Raw genomic sequence first — 16,416 nt, 5'->3', positions numbered from 1 at the left:
CGCAGGTGCGATGTCGGTGGGGTCAAATCGAAAGTGACGCACTTCCGGCGTCGCTCTCGACATCGTAGTGTGTAAATCGTTTTAACTACGATTATCTAGCGCAAAAGCGTCGGTATCGTATGATCGGTGTAGTGTCGGTCATTTTCATTATTTTGCCTGCAGCGACGGTAAGATGTTGTTCCTCGTTCGTGCGGCAGCACATATCACTGTGTATGAAGTCGCAGGAGTGAGGAACATCTCCTACCTGCGTCCCGTCTGCAATGCAGAAGGAAAGAGGTGGGCGGGATGTTTACGTCCCGCTCATCTCCGCCCCTCCGCTTCTATTGGCCGCCTGCCGTGTGACGTCGCTGTGATGCCACACGACCCGCCCCCTTAGGAAAGAGGTGGGTCACCGGCCAGAGCGACGTCGCAGGGCAGGTAAGTGCATGTGAAGCTGCCATAGCGATAATATTCGATACGGCTGCTATCACAAGATATCGCAGCTGCGACGGGGGTGGGGACTATCGCGCTCGGCATCGAAGCATCGGCTTGCGATGACGTAGTGTGCAAAGGGCCCCTAAGGATAGGCCATCAATGTAAAAGTTGTGGACAACCCATTTAACTTGTAAAGTACGAAGTCCTGGTATATTGGAGAATGTTTGCTTTTGGAAATTCCCTTCTATATTATTTACTCTTCCCATTCTTTTACAAAAATAAGATGCATTCGAGTAATTCCCTTAGAAAAAGTTCTTTTTCCAGTTGTCCTAACACATACCAGAGGTACAGGCATACATGCCAACAGTCTGGAATTAATTGGAATTATCCTAATTTCTGGAAATCAATTAGGTAAAACTTGTGCCATTCTGACCCAAAAGTGGTACAGGTTACACTAAACCCACCTACAAATAGGTTGTACTTGTGGTGAGAAAGTGGTGTTGGAGGGGAACTAAAATGGGCCTAAGCTACAAACACGAACGAATGTACACTCTGACCATTACCAACTGATCTATGAAGAAGCAATTGTCACGACGGGGAGTCAGGCAGCTGGTAAGAGCCGTCCTACTCACTACGGGCACCCTGTGCTCCTCCCAGTTTCAGATCGTCTCGCGACCTGCCCTTGCAATACATCCACATTTCCTACATCCTCCTGATCTTGGATAATCTCCACCTGGCTGTAGTAAGGTATGGTCAGACTTTTAAGGAGTTTAATCACCTACCTCCTGCAAGTGTTGCTGCTCTGGCCTATCACCTGCCAGTTGCGGGTTTATTAGGCAGCTCCTCCCTCCACTCTTTGCCTGATCTTAGGTCTTTGTCTTTTCACCTCCAGTACTCTAAGCTTCTCTGTTTAGTCTTTCCTGTTATTGACCAGGATTGTTATCCGTTTATCCTGACTTCTCCTCTCCTGACCTCGGCTACATATTCTGATGCTGTGCTGTCTGCTCCAACATTGAACCATCTGACTCCATCTCTGTCTGTGCCCTCTGTACCTCATACAGCTGCTGTAGATACAGGGACTGCTCTGGAAAGGTACCTGGTGACAATCTGCAGCCCAGCTTATCTTCACCCGATGAGGCTCTACTGAATACTAGTTAGCCACTTAGTCATCTCCCTCCAGGGTAAGCATGGCCAGTGGTGCAGTGGGTCCACACTCACTAGCCATCACGGCAATTATGTGGACAAGGATGTCAGCAATGTAGATAGCTTTCTGCTGAAAAAACACTTGGCCAACAGCTGCCTCCTGCAAATGAGAAGCTTCACTGGTTAAACATTCTAGAAAGAGAGTTGGTGTCTACTACCTCCCATCTTTTTTAAGAAAGAGGAAGAGCTGAAAAATCTTACATTCGCTCCTTAAAGGAGTTTTCCAGGCTTTCTCTATAATTTGTGTGTATACCTAAGCTGCAAAATGCTGACAGTTCATAATATACTCCGTCAGCATTCTGCACTAGTGCCTAGCTACCAAACTTAGTCATGTGACCAGCTCTCTCCTGATTCTGGAGGAGCTACTCTCTACCAGACTCTAGTTTGATTGTTCAGCAGACACTGGTCGTAAGGTTAGAAATCAAGCCACGCCCAGTCTGTCAGTCCCGCCCCCTGAAGCCACACCCTGTCTCTGCCGGAAACGCCCCCTATCACCTGCTTTAGCCTCATGGTGCAGGCAGCAGAGCAGTCAAAGGAAGGGGCAGACTGCTGAATTGAATGGTGGAAAATATAGCTGAAAGCATCTTTCTCCACTGTTCAATCTCAGGAAAGTCTTAAGATCCTGCCAGGATCTTTGGGCCACATGACAGCATCGTGTGACTGGAAGAAAAAAGCTGCCGAATACCCATTGGTCTCCTGATACAGCAGGAAGAAAAAAACTAAAATACTTCAACATAGGTGAGAATAATGTGCTGTGTGTCTATCTGTCCATTTCATATCTATCTATAGTCATGGGTGAAAGTTTTGGCACTCTTGAAATTGTTCAAGAAAATAAAGTATTTTTCCTAAACAATTTTTGAAATTACACATGTTTTCTTATAGACATATTTATTTCCTTTCTTTGTATTGTAATAACAGAAAAAAAACTGAGAAGAAAAGGCAAACAACACAACTCCACAAATGGGCTGGCTGGACAAAATTGTTGGCACTTTTCCAAAATTGTGAGTAAAGAACTTTGTTTAAAGCATGCGATGCTCGTTCAAACTCACTTGTGGCAAGTAACAGGTGTGGGCAATATGAAAATCCCACCTGAAACCAGATAAATAGGGGAGAAGTTGACTCAACCTTTGCTTTGTGTGTCTGTGGGTGTCACACTAAGCATGGAGAACAGAAAGAGGAGAAGAGAAGTGTCTGGGGACTTGAGAACCAAAATTGTTGAGAAAATAAAAAATCAATATTCTCAAGGTTACAAGTCCATCTCCAGAAATCTTGATGTTCCTTTGTCTAAGGTGTCCAACATAATCAAGAAGTTTACAATGCAGGATAGTCTGGATGGTGGATAAGCAACCCTAATCAAGAGCCAAAGAAATTCAAGCTATCCTGCAGGCTCAGGGTGCATCACCGTCAATGCGAGCTATTCGTCGATATTTGAATAAAATGAAATACTATAGCAGAAGACCCAGGAAGACCCCACTGCTGACACAGAGACATAAAAAAAGCTTAACTGCAGTTTGCCTTGTCTGTGTACATGACATCATGGAATCTGAAGGTTACAGAAGTATTTTGGGTCGTAATGTACTGCCCAATGTCAGAAGGCTGTGTTTGCATCCTAGGTTATGGGTCTTCAAGCAGGACAATGACCAAACGCATACTTCAAGAAGCACCCGGAAATAGATGGAAACAAAGCTAATGGAGAATTCTGAAGTGACCTGGAGTAAAAGAGGAGTGGTCCAAAATTACAGTTGCGAAGTGTAAGGAGCTTGTTGAGGTTTTTAGGAAGTGATTGATTGCAGTTATTTAATTCAAACTCGAGCGCCAGGGACTTTGACACAGATTGCCATGTCTGTTTCCCTAATAGTTGAATACCCCACTACCAGCACCTGTGTGGTCTGCCCTGGGCTCCTATGTTTCCCTTTCTGGAACAGACACTTCTCCAGCTTTTAGAGGATACATACACCCCTGTAATGACTCCCCCCTCATTTGCCAACTTAGAAAATTTCTTGGGGAGTGCTAGATCAGGAATAGTCTCCTTCATACTCTTCCCTCTATTCCTCCTTCTGTTACTCAGCTAGTTTTATGTGGTACCATTTACTGTCCTCCCTGACATCTAACCTAGCGACCACTTCCTCAGTGAGCTACAAACGTGTTTACATATTGTGAATGGATCTCATTATTGCAAACTGAAAAAATACCCAGGAGACAGGGGAAGATAGAAAGAGACAAACGCGGCGCCAATCTGAGTGTAGTTTGTTTTTTATATATAAAGGTGTTGAAATAGTGGAACTCTCACCTGGTTCAGAGGTTAGAAAGCCTGGAATAATCCAAGAGGATTATCCACTTTCCAATTGGATTATGGTGCAGTATGCAGCAATCGCACTGGATACTATAGAGGAGCCCTCCAGCAGGTCCACTTAGTGAAAGAAGTTCCAAAGGCAATTACCAGTCTTGCGGCGCTCCTGCTACCAATGGTGGAACATATTGGATGATTTTTGGTCATATGACTGGACCAATATACAAATAAGTAAAGAGATATTTTATTTGTACATTAAAATATGGTTAATTATACAACGCGTTTCGGCTCGGATGTTTTATCCTTCAGCCTTCTTCAGGTATAATTGTGAGAAAAAAAAGATGTATACCAGTCATATGACCAAAAATCATCCAATATGTTCCACCATTGGTAGCAGGAGCGCCGCAAGACTGGTAATTGCCTTTGGAGATTATTGCAAACTGATCATTTTTATCCAGTACCTGCTTCAAAATGCACAACATGCACACATCTCGCACAGCAGTATATACCATCAAACAGCTAGTCAAGGATTGCATACAAGTGACAAGATGTACACTGGATAGCATTGTCAATAATGGAGCACATTTTTATGATGATGATAGCACAAAACAGAATTATAAACAAGTAAATACAAACAGGCAATTAGTAGAAGTCACTCCTTTTTAAAGCCCCTGAATCCAAAGTCACTGAATCTCAAGTTACACTGAAGCCAAACCACACTTAGAAGAAACCACTCGCAAGTTCTTGTTCACTCTCTTTTTTTTTTTTTTTTAAGATGCTTTTACACAGGGTTTCTTCACACCCTGCAACTCCGTGCAATGTTTGTATGAATGCTTTCACACACGGGACGATGTTCTAAATGAAAAAAAAAAAATCACGGCATACACTATTTTGATCCATATTGTGGATCAGATTCATCCATTTTAATTCAATGAGTGCACAAAAAATACCAGATCCCACAAATATTACCATCCGTATGTCATAGATTTTTAACGGATCCAATGCAATTATTAGCATAGGTAAATTTATTTGGACTTTTTTAATTTCTTTAATTTTTCACGTAAAAAACAGATGCCTTACGGTTGTAACAAATGTACAAATGTTATATAGATGTTAAAAATGGACAATCAGATTGCATACAGTTGACAGGACAATTTTGCATAGGCTGGTCTGATCTCATATGGCATCTCATTTTATATATCAATATTGAAAAAATGTATAAGACCAAATACAGTTTGCTATTTTAAGAATTTAATTATACAGTAGAAGTACACAATGGATGAGGCGCATGGGATATGATTTTATTTTTTCAAACCGATAGACTTGAATATGTGACTCATTTGAAATATGGAAGAGACTAGTGCATGATAAAATTTAATTCTGGAGTTTTCATTTTTTCTTTTTGATATGCTGTTTACCAATCAGAATAATTTATTTTATACAGTGGAACCTCGCTTAACGAGTAACCCAGTTAGCGAGTATTTCGTTTAGCGAGCAAAGCTTGCTGTAAATTTGTAACTCAATTTATGAGCAAGCTTTGCTGTACGAGCAAAATACCGCGCACACACTTCTGGTACCGTACTTAAACCGCGCTCTAACCCGCTCATGCAGTCCTCACAAACATGCACAAATACACACAAGCACACACAAACACACACATATTATGCTCACCTTACCTTCTGCTCCATTGCCGGCCTCCCGGTTCTTGTAGTCCGCCGGTACAGGATGTGTATCCGGTAACCATCGCGTCGAGGGAGGAACTTCCGCTGTCAGCCGCTACTCAAAAGCAGCACGCTGACCAATCAGAGGCAAGCGGCTCCTGCCTTTGACATCAACACTCTGCAGCGGAAGCTCCGGTGCGTCGGTTGCGATGGTTTCCCAATACACATCCTGTACCGGCGAACTACAAGAACCAGGAGGCCAGCGAGGGAACGGAAGGTAAAGTGAGCATAATATGTGTGCGTGCGTGTGTGTTTGTGTGTGTTTGTGCATGTGTGAAATGGCACAATAGGGAACCAGGATGGGACATTGAACAAGTTGTGGAATGAATTGTCTGCATTCCAATGATTTCCTATGGGAAATCTTGCTTTGCTAGACGAGTAACTTGGTTTACAAGCACACTCCCAGAATGGATTGTTCTCGTAAACCAAGGTTCCACTGTATTTTGATAGGTTGCACATTTCTGAACAAGATGCCAAATATGTGTATTTTTTTCTTACTGTTTTATTTTCAATGGGGCAAAATGGCAGTGATTTGAATTTTTTATGTTTTTTCATATTTTAAAAACTTTTTTTTACTGTTTATTGTTTTTTACTAGTCCCTTATGGGACCTGAAGCTGATATACTCTGATTGCTTGTGCTGTACAGAGTGGTGCTGTAGTCCTATCAATGCTGGCGCTCAATCGGCGTTCACATGAATGACTTCAAGACAATGACAAGGGTCATCAGCTGACCCCCGGCTGTCATGACAACCTATCGGCACCCTGTGATCATGTCACAGGGCCACCGATGTCGCCCTTCCCACTGACGCATGTTAAATCCCACAGTCAGAGATTGACAGCAGGATTTGACTAGTTAAATGGCTCGGGTGGACCTCTGATCTGATCAGTCGACATGTGCCAGGAAAGGTACGGGTTCACCATGTGAGCTGGCATCAAAGGGAGCAACATGACCTATGAGATACCAGTATGTCATAGATCATGAAGGGGTTAACCAGATATTTTTTATTTCAGCTGAGAACCTCCTCCAATTGGTGCTGCTTTACTAATTCTGGAAACATTTACCTTTTTCTTCTGTGCCCCTATATTCCAAGGTTATGCCCCTTTTATGCCACGGGACTCCTTTGTGGGTGCGGCAGTGTTTTGATTGGCCAGCATCACAGGAGAAAAAGCAAACGCCCACAGAGAGGTTCAGGGATATACTCCCAGTTGACTGAAGGGAAAATGTTTTACACCTTTATTACCAGGGTCATAGCTTTGGAACGGAGGGGCATAGAAAAGAGATAAAAACTGATCCAGATTTGGAAAAAGTAAACACTTTAAATAAAGAAAAAAAGTAAAAAATGTAATATCAGATCCAAGGTCATATTTTACACATTTTTCAGAAAATCTGGAAACCAGTCTAGCTTTGAGAAGGATTATGGAACCCAAATCCACATCAAATCTAACTCCAATGCAAGTGAATGGGCTTTTTCACAAAACACCGGATAATAATTTTGAGAATTAGAAGAATGCTACTTATTTTTGAGGATTCAACACAAAAAAAGTCGGCGGCTTAGCCCCATTGAATGGGAGACTGCTGGTGATGAGTAGCAACACATCAAATTACAAGTGATCTAGTTACAGATTTTCCAATATGGAGGCACGGTGATTTAAAAAATTAAATTTTCAACACTTTTGGAACACTTACGTAGCCTGTGTCACGCAACAAGCGTGGCGAGCACATTCAGACCAACAGAAGTCTGACACAAAATGCAAAACACACCTCAAAACACCACAGACAAGGGGGACACCGGGGAAACAATAACAACGGTGGGCCCTGGCACTAGTGAAAGGGTATCTGGTCACCTTCTATCCTCACCTGTAGCTGTCCCTGCTCTCCTAGCCAGTCCCTCTACAGTCTCCGCAATTGTCACCGAGCAGCACTCTGAGAACCTGGGAAACCCTATAGATGCCCTGACTAGCGAGAGGTGAGTGAAGTTCACAAGGACAACGGTTGCACTGAAGAGACAAGAGGGTTGGGGAGACAAACGGTATAAATAACCAAAACTAGAGAAGATACAGTTTTGAGGAGAATCCACAGCAGCGTCTTCCACCAAGGTGGCTTTTATACAAATGGCTTGTATAGTCAGCAAAGCTTGCTGGGAGACCTAGCTATGTAAACCTACAGGGATTTGTCTACAGAGCAGGTGCAGCTGACCTTAACTGTAGCTGCTTGCAGAAAAACTGACATTAACTACTTCAATACCAAAGGAAATGAAACAACATTTAAATGCCGAGTCCCAGATAGAGATGAGGGGCTCCAATCCTCAAGCTGCCACTAGTTTCCAGAAACAGTGGGACAGCCGTGACAACGTGTTATCGCTGCATTGTTTCTATGGGTGCGCATGGGCTGGAGCCACCCAGAACACTAAGCCACTCTCGGTCAAAGCTCTTACAAACCCCAGGTGTCATTGATGTCAACACTCATATTCATTTTTCTCACTCGGGTAGTGTCTCTTGGTTTTGGCCCTCATACTGAGATGTTGTATCTACTGACAGTCTTCCCAGGCCTTTGCCCATCTTTTACAGTGGCCCCTCTCCTGAAAACTTATCTACTACCAACCTTGACTAGTCAACTAACATTTCCTTCTTCTGCCCGTCACAAGACACTCAGCCCGTCACTTGTTTTGTGCCACAAGGCATGTCACAAACTCTAAACCAGGCAGAGTCCCATCTAATACTTGCTACAACACCAGCAGTTAGAATCGGCAAAGTAAAACATGGTATATGCAAAAAAGTAACAATGGTACACCTCGTAGTAACAGGTGGGCAACGCCCAGCCAACATTGCAGATCATCATACAGTAAGCATGAGTCCAGAAATGGTAGTCATTTATGTTCGCAGGCAGTGTCAGACTGGGACGGCAGGGGCCCACCAGTAACATTGACTCTTTGGGTCCACTGATCAACTATATGTAAATATTACATTTACAAATTTACCTATGCTTCTATATAATAATATACTGGGTAGTTTGTAAAATGGATGATGAGATGCTTCCAAAGTGAAAAAAGTATATTGTACCAACTACTGATTATGTTGGGGGGAGTAAGTGATATTCTATTGCCAAGAGGCCCACCAGGGGATTCTCCCACTCTCTGGTGGGCCATTCCGAGCCTGTTCACAGGGGGCATAGATACGGGCTGCGACAACACATGATTAAATGTTTCTACAATATTTGGAAGAGGGTAAACATTTGTCTACCATCTTTCATTCTTGCATCCTTTAAGGCGGCATTACACGCTACGATGTATCTGACGATATGTCGTTGGGGTCAAGGATTCCGTGACGCATATCCGGCATCGTTAGCGACGTTGTTGCGTGTGACACCTACGTGCGACTCCGAACGATCGCAAATAGGTTGAAAATCGTTGATCGCTAACACGTCGTTCAGTTTCGAAATATTGGTGGTCGTTTGGAACGCAGCAGACATATTGCTACGTTTGACACCCTGCCAACGACGAACAACATCCACACGACCGCCTTGGTCAAATAATATATCGCTGATCACTGTTGCGTCGTTGGTGAGATGTGTACGTGTGACCGCTAATAAATGACCTATTTGCAATCTCGGCAAATCGTAACTATGATCTGAGCGTGTCACATCGCTACTGAGATCGTCAGATAAATCGAAGCGTGTAAAGCGGCCTTTAGTAAATATGTTGGATATGCCAATAGGCATCACATCCAATGATCATAGCATCTCCATCTCATCTTCTCACATGCCGTGATCTCAAACACTCTTTTGCCATCAGAGGAGACGCTTTTAACAGTTTTTTGTTACAGAGAAATATTGACATTTACAAAAGGAGATGTGGCTTTTAGAAGAAATAGGCTGAGCGACTTCGTTCTTTCTTCCTCTACTCTCTATTTTCAGTTGCTTCTCATACCGAACCTCCCCCTCAAAAAAAAGGGGCATCAATTATCCCGATCCCAGCTGTCTCCCCCAGCAAAGATGTGCCAACCACAAATAGATTTATTTCTATTCATTCCTCCCCTTTAATAAGAGACAGAATTAAAGATATGAAAGCTATGTGCAGGGAGCATAATAGGAGCATTGTGTGATGGAGCAGGATTTCTCCTGCAGCCTGCAGCCAGTGTAACTGAATCTCATTATCTGAGTATCTCTCCATTCCGGTGGGGGCTTTCATTTACCTGAATATATGACCTAGCGTCGTCCTGCCCCTCTCTCTGTATAGGTGGATCGGCCCTTGTCGGTGGAGCTCTGTGTGTGTTACGATTTGGGCATCATCCCAGCCAGGACATCTCTCCTTTTTGCACTAGGCATCGGGGCTCTCTTACAAAGGAAAAGGAAAGGGAAGTGACGGCAGCTGAAAACTCAACCGTGAGCGCTGACCATTGCTGTTGATGTTATCAGTACCATTTTTGACTTTATCTTCCTTTACATAGGGCTGGTTCCTCCAGGCTCCTTCTGTGCCTGCGACGTTCAGCTATATTTTATAAAACGGTTTTCTTACATTAGAGAGGATTTGTTGGCTCTACCGACCTGTCTATATTAGTTAATGCATGTATTTTCTTAGGCTGAGTTCACATGTCCTGTAATCATCCATTAGAATGGATCCTGCAGAAATCTATTGGCAAAAAAATATTTGTAAACACAACTTTTTTGTCCATTGTCGGCTCTACCGACTTGCCTATACATGTATTTTCTGAGGCTGAGTTCACATGTCCTGTAATCATCTATTAGAACGGATCCTGCAGTGATGCGCTGGCAAAAAAGTTCGGCAAACACAACTTTTTTGCCCATTGTTAAATTACTGATTTTTGTCGGATCCATTTTTTTTAACATGTGAGTCTATGGAGAACGGATCCATTATCCGATTGCTAGTTAGTCATCCGTTTTTCTTGCATTTCTAATGGATCCGTTTTTTTCTTAAAGGATCCGTTTCAAATGGAACATAAACAGCAATCCATTAACAGATTCGTTCTCCACAGACTCCAATGTTAAAAAAAAACGGATCCGGCAAAAGTCAGTTATTTAACAACGGCCAAAAATGTTTTTTTTGTCAATGGATCTCTGACAGATCTGTTCTAACGGATGATTACAGGACATGTGAACTCAGACTTAGAACTCATTGTTCTTCTGTTATTCCTCCTGGAAATGTATAAATAGATAGAAAAACAGAAGTACTGTATTTTTCGGTTTATAAGACACACCGCATTATAAGACGCACCCCAAATTTAGAGGAAAAAAAGGTGAAGAATAAAAAAAAAGGGCGTCCGTCTTATAATCTGGTAGTGACCTTACCGGGGAGGTGGTGGGGGCAGCAGCGATGGTGAAGCGGGGTCATAGGAGGCTGGGGTGGTGGTGGAGCAGGCTGAGGCTGCGGGTAGTGTGGTGGGTGTCCCAGATGTTTTTCCAGAAACTGTTGGTGGTGCGGGCTTCAAAAAAATGACTCCCGAGTTACTGCATGCACAGATTGAGCTATCGGCTCAATGACAAGCCGAGATCTCATCTGTACACGTGCCATCTCCGGGCACTATTTTCCTCAAGTCCACTGCTGGGAAATCAATGGGCTGGAGATGCCACATGCACAGATGAGATCTTGAGCCGAGAGCTCCATCTGCCCACGTGCCGACTCCGGGCGCCATTTTTTGAAGCTCTCACCGCCCACAGCACAGCAGCCCACAGCCCCCGCAGCACAGTGCTCAGTGCACATCGTCTGCGGCCTCAGCACAGCCTCCGAAGCACAGCACCCGCAGCCCCAGCACAGCCGCCAAAGCACAATGCCAGCAGCCTCAGCATAGCACAAGCAGCATTGCGCTACATCCTGCTATCCCTCTCCACCACCCCCTGGTATGCTACATTCGGATTGCACCTCTCATTTTCCTCCTAAATTTTTTGGAGGAACAGTGCGTCTTATAATCTAGTAATCATTCCTCTGTCCATAGAGAGGTTACGCATAAACTGATATAATACACAGTAAACTTAACTACATTTCTCCCTAGGCATGGTACGGTACATTACATGAGATTATTAATGAACGCCCCAGTGCAAATGAAAATAGTAATACCCAAAGATTTTTTTATGCAGTTTTTATTACTGCACAAATTGGTTTATGGCTGCCATACCATGCACAGTGTACCCTAGCTAGAATCTCCTCTAAGAAGTAAGTACACCCCTAGTGTGCTACTAGTACTCACAGATCAGAGCTTTTTAGCTGCATGGCCGAGCGCCTGTGCATCTTGCAAACTCCATCCTGGCATGGAGATGGTCACATCGATCAGTGGAGTGGAGATGAGTGGAGAAAGATCTGGTATAATGTCATCGTCACGTGACCTGAGGGGGCAGAGTTTATGTGCTGAGACTGGGAAAGAGAGTGAAACAGACCATCTCCTCATGTGGTTGGTTAATGCTTTCTCAACCTGAGGGAATGCTGGGAGACAGTTATAGTTCTAGTTAGTATATAGACTCCCTGTAATATCAGTGTCACATGCATTACTGCAAAAATTGTGTATTACTGCACACTAAAAAGTACTCTGCTAATATCCAATTAATTTATTCATACATTTCCACATTTGTTGGAGGAATACCCGAGGTGCATCACAATACTTAGTTTTCTGTCCACCCATAAACTCAAATCTTTTTCAGTGATGGTGTTACCCAGTGTTTTACGAATTAGTACATAATTATACCGTTTATTTCCTAGGCCCAGGTACATCACCTTCCCTTTATCTATATAAGGCCTAAGACACACGGCATGAAAATCGGAGCGAGTGGAATGCGATAAAACATTGCATTCCACCCGGCCCAATATAACTTTATGGGGCCCGGTCCCTTGAACAATTATTTTCTCAGCCCTAATCGGACCGAAAAAAACAGTCTCAGCATGCTGCGGGTGGAATGCGATTCTTGTTCTCTCGCACCCATTCAAGTCTATGGGGCGAAAGAGAAATCGCATTGCACTCGCAGCACACCGGTGTACCGCGAGTGCAGAGCGAGAATGGCAATAGCCGGCAATGGAAAAGAGAGGGAGATAAATCCCTCCCTCTCCTCCGCGGTCCGGCGCTCCCCTCCTCAGAGCCGGCCCGCCCCACGCAGCTGTGGTCCGATTGCATGATCGGACCCCAGTCGCAGTGACACTTGCATAACACTCGGCTCCCGTTGTGCTACCAGCGTGAGCCGAGTGTCATGCGAGGGGATCGCAGCAGTCCCCCCTGAGGCCATGGCCTTATAGATTAATTGCCATTTCTCAACCCAAGCCTTCAGCTTACATCAATTCCAGATATTAACCAGTTCATGATTGCCACATTTTGGGAGCTTTTCCGTATATAATCTTTTAACAGCGCTGTAAGTTTTTTCTTCATTAGATATTCAAATTATTTTTGCCTCTTTTTTCATGATATATGGGGCTTAAGTTTTATGATATTTTTATGTTGCTTTTTTGCTGATACTGGGGGAAAATGTACAGAATAATAGGAAATAAATGTCTGTTATTCATTCACATTTCTTTATAGATTTTTTACGACCACAAATAATTGCTAGAAACATTTAAATTACATTTCCATTTCTGTAGAAATTATTTTTATTTATTGGACATATTGTTTCCATTGTGAGTGAGGCTAAAAACAGCAACTCTGTTAGTGCCTCTTTTTTAGTTTAGTTTGTCTTCATGTATTCATTTTTTTTAATTTATTTTATACATTGAGCAACCATAATGTCTTAAAAAGCCTTTAGGGGGGTATTCTAACATGTTAATACACCATTTTTTTTTTGCTGTTCTCCATAGTAAATAGGGTTGTAATATAAACCCCAGCTATATGGGAATCTTAGCCTCTTGACTACATAGCATAGGTGTCTGGGTTTCCTAAAACCCAGCAGCTCCTGTTCCCTCCCTGCACCAGGTGATCATATGTTCACCATATCCAGGGGAAGAAGAGTCAATGCTTCTTTAAATATTCAAGAGCTGGATCAATGCTGAGTAAACAGTGAGAAGGTAAACATTATAATAAACCAGCGGAGTATCTGAGGGGGAGCAGGTGGGACATTTGTCCCAGGAGAAGCCGGCAGGGGGGGCGTTGTCAGGCCGCCTGATGTGGCAGTGCATATGGATGAGCAATGAAGAGCGGCCCAGGAAGTGAAAGAGAGGCCACGGGAGCAGTGTAGTCGCAATGGAGCCTCGGTAAGTATAAAGCGCTCGTGTAGCGCCTGATCCCGCCAGATGCCGAGGGGGGCGTGTGACGACATGGACACCCAATGCCTCTCATGGGTTAAAGTTTCTTAACATTCAACCAGACGTATTGTTCTATTGTGTATTACCTCATGTTTGCTTAGCTATTGTTTCCCCAGACCCTTACAGTAACCATTGTAATGTAGTTGTGTATTGCTAATGTGATTACCTTAGTAGCCATTGTCGAGTCTGTGACTTGCAGAATTCATGTAGATATCCACAGTCTTTCTATGCACACCATTTAAATGAACATTATCCATGCAGCTTGAAATTCATCCAATGGGAGAGGCGATATTGTCCAACCAATCCGATGAGGACGCAGTGTATCCAAGTGGAAGGCTGTGGCTCTAAAAAGGACTTCTTTAAGCCACCAGGTGGTTGATGGATGCTGATGGATCCGGTCTAAGCTCTTAGGAGCTGACTAGAGGATCAGGATATCTTATGGCTTCAATCTAGGGACTCCGGTTCCGGTTGGAGACCATATCCACAGCCTAGGGATTTTGACTCCGGCTGCCAGGATTGTAACATCATACCAGGACTACCTAAGGAGGACACTCAGGTTGGGACAGTTCAGTCACCTGTTACAGACATTGCAGACCTCTGCCAGCTTCCTAAATCTGGCATTATTCCTTTCTTGGTGGGTGCTCACCAAAAGCGGGGTGCTGCTGGATTGGAATAAATAGCCCTGGAACCTCTGAGGCATGGACATACTAAATCCCTGATGAGCCAGCGGAAGGGTGAGACTCTGTTGCCTGTTACATTTGTGTTTTGCTGGTTATGTGTTATGTGCCGTTAATTGTTTGGGGATCCAATAAAGTCTAATTGTTGTGGTTCCCTCACCCTGTGTTGTCTGAGTAGTGTTACGCCCACGGTTAAGGAGGCCGGCGTTCAGTTGGGATGAGCCCTGGGCCATGCTGTCTTTCTAAAGGCGTCGGGTTTTAGTGGACGAGAGCACCCACTGAGCCTCGTGTCTCCACAGGGCGCTCTCCCTCACATCTGCCCAGCCCCAGCATGGCCCCCACGTGCATTCCCGGTCCCAGCCCCCGGCAGCGACGTGCTTCCTCTTACCTGTCCCATGGCTCTGCTCACTCCCGGGTCAGGCGTCCTCTTCCTGGAGCTGCTGCAGTCTGTTCCTGTCTCCCATCCACACACAATTCTGCAGTGAGCAACTCTAGGCTGCACACGAGGCCACGCCCCCTTTCTTAAAGCAGCAGTGCCTCATTTTCTGGAAGTGACCTCAGAGGCCACCTGTTACCGAAAGACTATTTAGGTTCACCTCTCCCGGCAGCAGGCGCCCGAGCAACACTTCTACTAGAGCCCTGCTAGTGTTCAGGCCCCTTTGTACTACTGTTATCCGTGTGTTCCTGCCTGTTACTAATACTCTATCTCACCATAGTGCCATCTGTACCTTCCGGCTGTGGACATCACCGGCCATACCCGCAGTGGACGTCACCGGTCATACCCGCAGTGGATGTCACCGGCCATACCCGCAGTGGACGTCACCGGTCATACCCGTAGTGGACGTCACCGGCCTTACCCGCAGTGAACGTCTCTGTGCCACCTGCTGTGATCATCTCTGGTGCCACACCCGTGTTCTGCCTGCTGCGAACGTCGTAGCCGAGCTACGCCTGGCCGTACAGAGACTCCTACCCCCGGTTCCTGGCTGCCGTGCCTCTAGGCCTTCTGGGGAGGTACCGCACAGTCCCTGTATAGGGGTTCGCTGCTGGTCGCCTTCTCAGGGGAGTCCGGGGCACGGTCCAGTGAGTCCACCTCCGGACGTTCGTCGCTCCTCGGTAAGCGTAACAGCTCGCTTCATTCTTATTTTCTTTATTTTTATTTTATTTTTTTTAATTTCCTAATTGCCGGATCTAGATCAATATCTGGAATCCCGGGCACAGGTCTGGTAACCGGGCACCTTTGAAACCGAGCAGATCCGGACTTTTACAGTCCGAGTCCGCCCATCACTATTTGTGATGTGTTTTTGGGCATTCTAAAATTGGTTAAATTATCCTCCTCTGTGTTGATTACTTTGCAGAGTTTAGTATCATCTGTGAATATTGGAATTATACTTTGCATTCCCTTTACAAGGTTATCAACCACTTCACGACATATGACATACAGGTACGAGTCCGCATCTTTCAGAGCAGATGATGGCTCAATTATTCAGCCATCATCTGTCCCTAACAATCGCGGGCAGACTGGAGTTTCGCCCACGGCTGTTAATCTGTTAAATGCCTCTGTCAATTTCTGATAGTGGCATTTAATATGCAAAGGCACGTGGGTGTTTCATTCCACGTGCCCTTCTGTGTGCACGTGATGTGCTCAGCCAAAGGTCTGCTGAAGACTCTGCTTGTGACGATAATTAATTTTTTGCAGTTTCAGCGTACTTGAATTTTTTTTCACATGCTAAAATGAATAGTGTCATTCAAAAGAACAATTTGTCCTGCAAAAAAATAATCCCTCGTACAGTTATGTGGACAGAAAAATAAAAAAGTTATAGCTCTTGGAAGAAAGGGAGGAAAACCAAAAACAAAAAATAGCCCGGTCATGAAGGGGTTAA

General features: G+C 44.4%; 1 protein-coding gene across 3 annotated transcripts in view; it reads right to left on the bottom strand.

The window, feature by feature from the left end:
• ARAP3 (ArfGAP with RhoGAP domain, ankyrin repeat and PH domain 3) overlaps positions 1–16,416 on the bottom strand; it is a 249,940-nt gene that overhangs the window by 185,573 nt on the left and 47,951 nt on the right. The window contains exon 1 of one of the 3 annotated variants that reach the window (XM_075344395.1): positions 9,820–9,942. The exons of the other annotated variants lie outside the window; for them this stretch is intronic. The gene's annotated coding sequence lies outside the window, so the exon portion shown is untranslated. Of the gene's footprint in view, positions 1–9,819; positions 9,943–16,416 lie in introns of those variants that run through there. 3 annotated transcript variants of the gene reach the window in all.

Source organism: Anomaloglossus baeobatrachus, chromosome 4 (genome assembly GCF_048569485.1).
Source record: "Anomaloglossus baeobatrachus isolate aAnoBae1 chromosome 4, aAnoBae1.hap1, whole genome shotgun sequence".
Lineage (NCBI taxonomy): Eukaryota > Metazoa > Chordata > Amphibia > Anura > Aromobatidae > Anomaloglossus > Anomaloglossus baeobatrachus.
The sequence above is the reverse complement of the archived record's forward strand: the minus strand, read 5'-3'. Positions and strand labels throughout refer to the sequence as shown.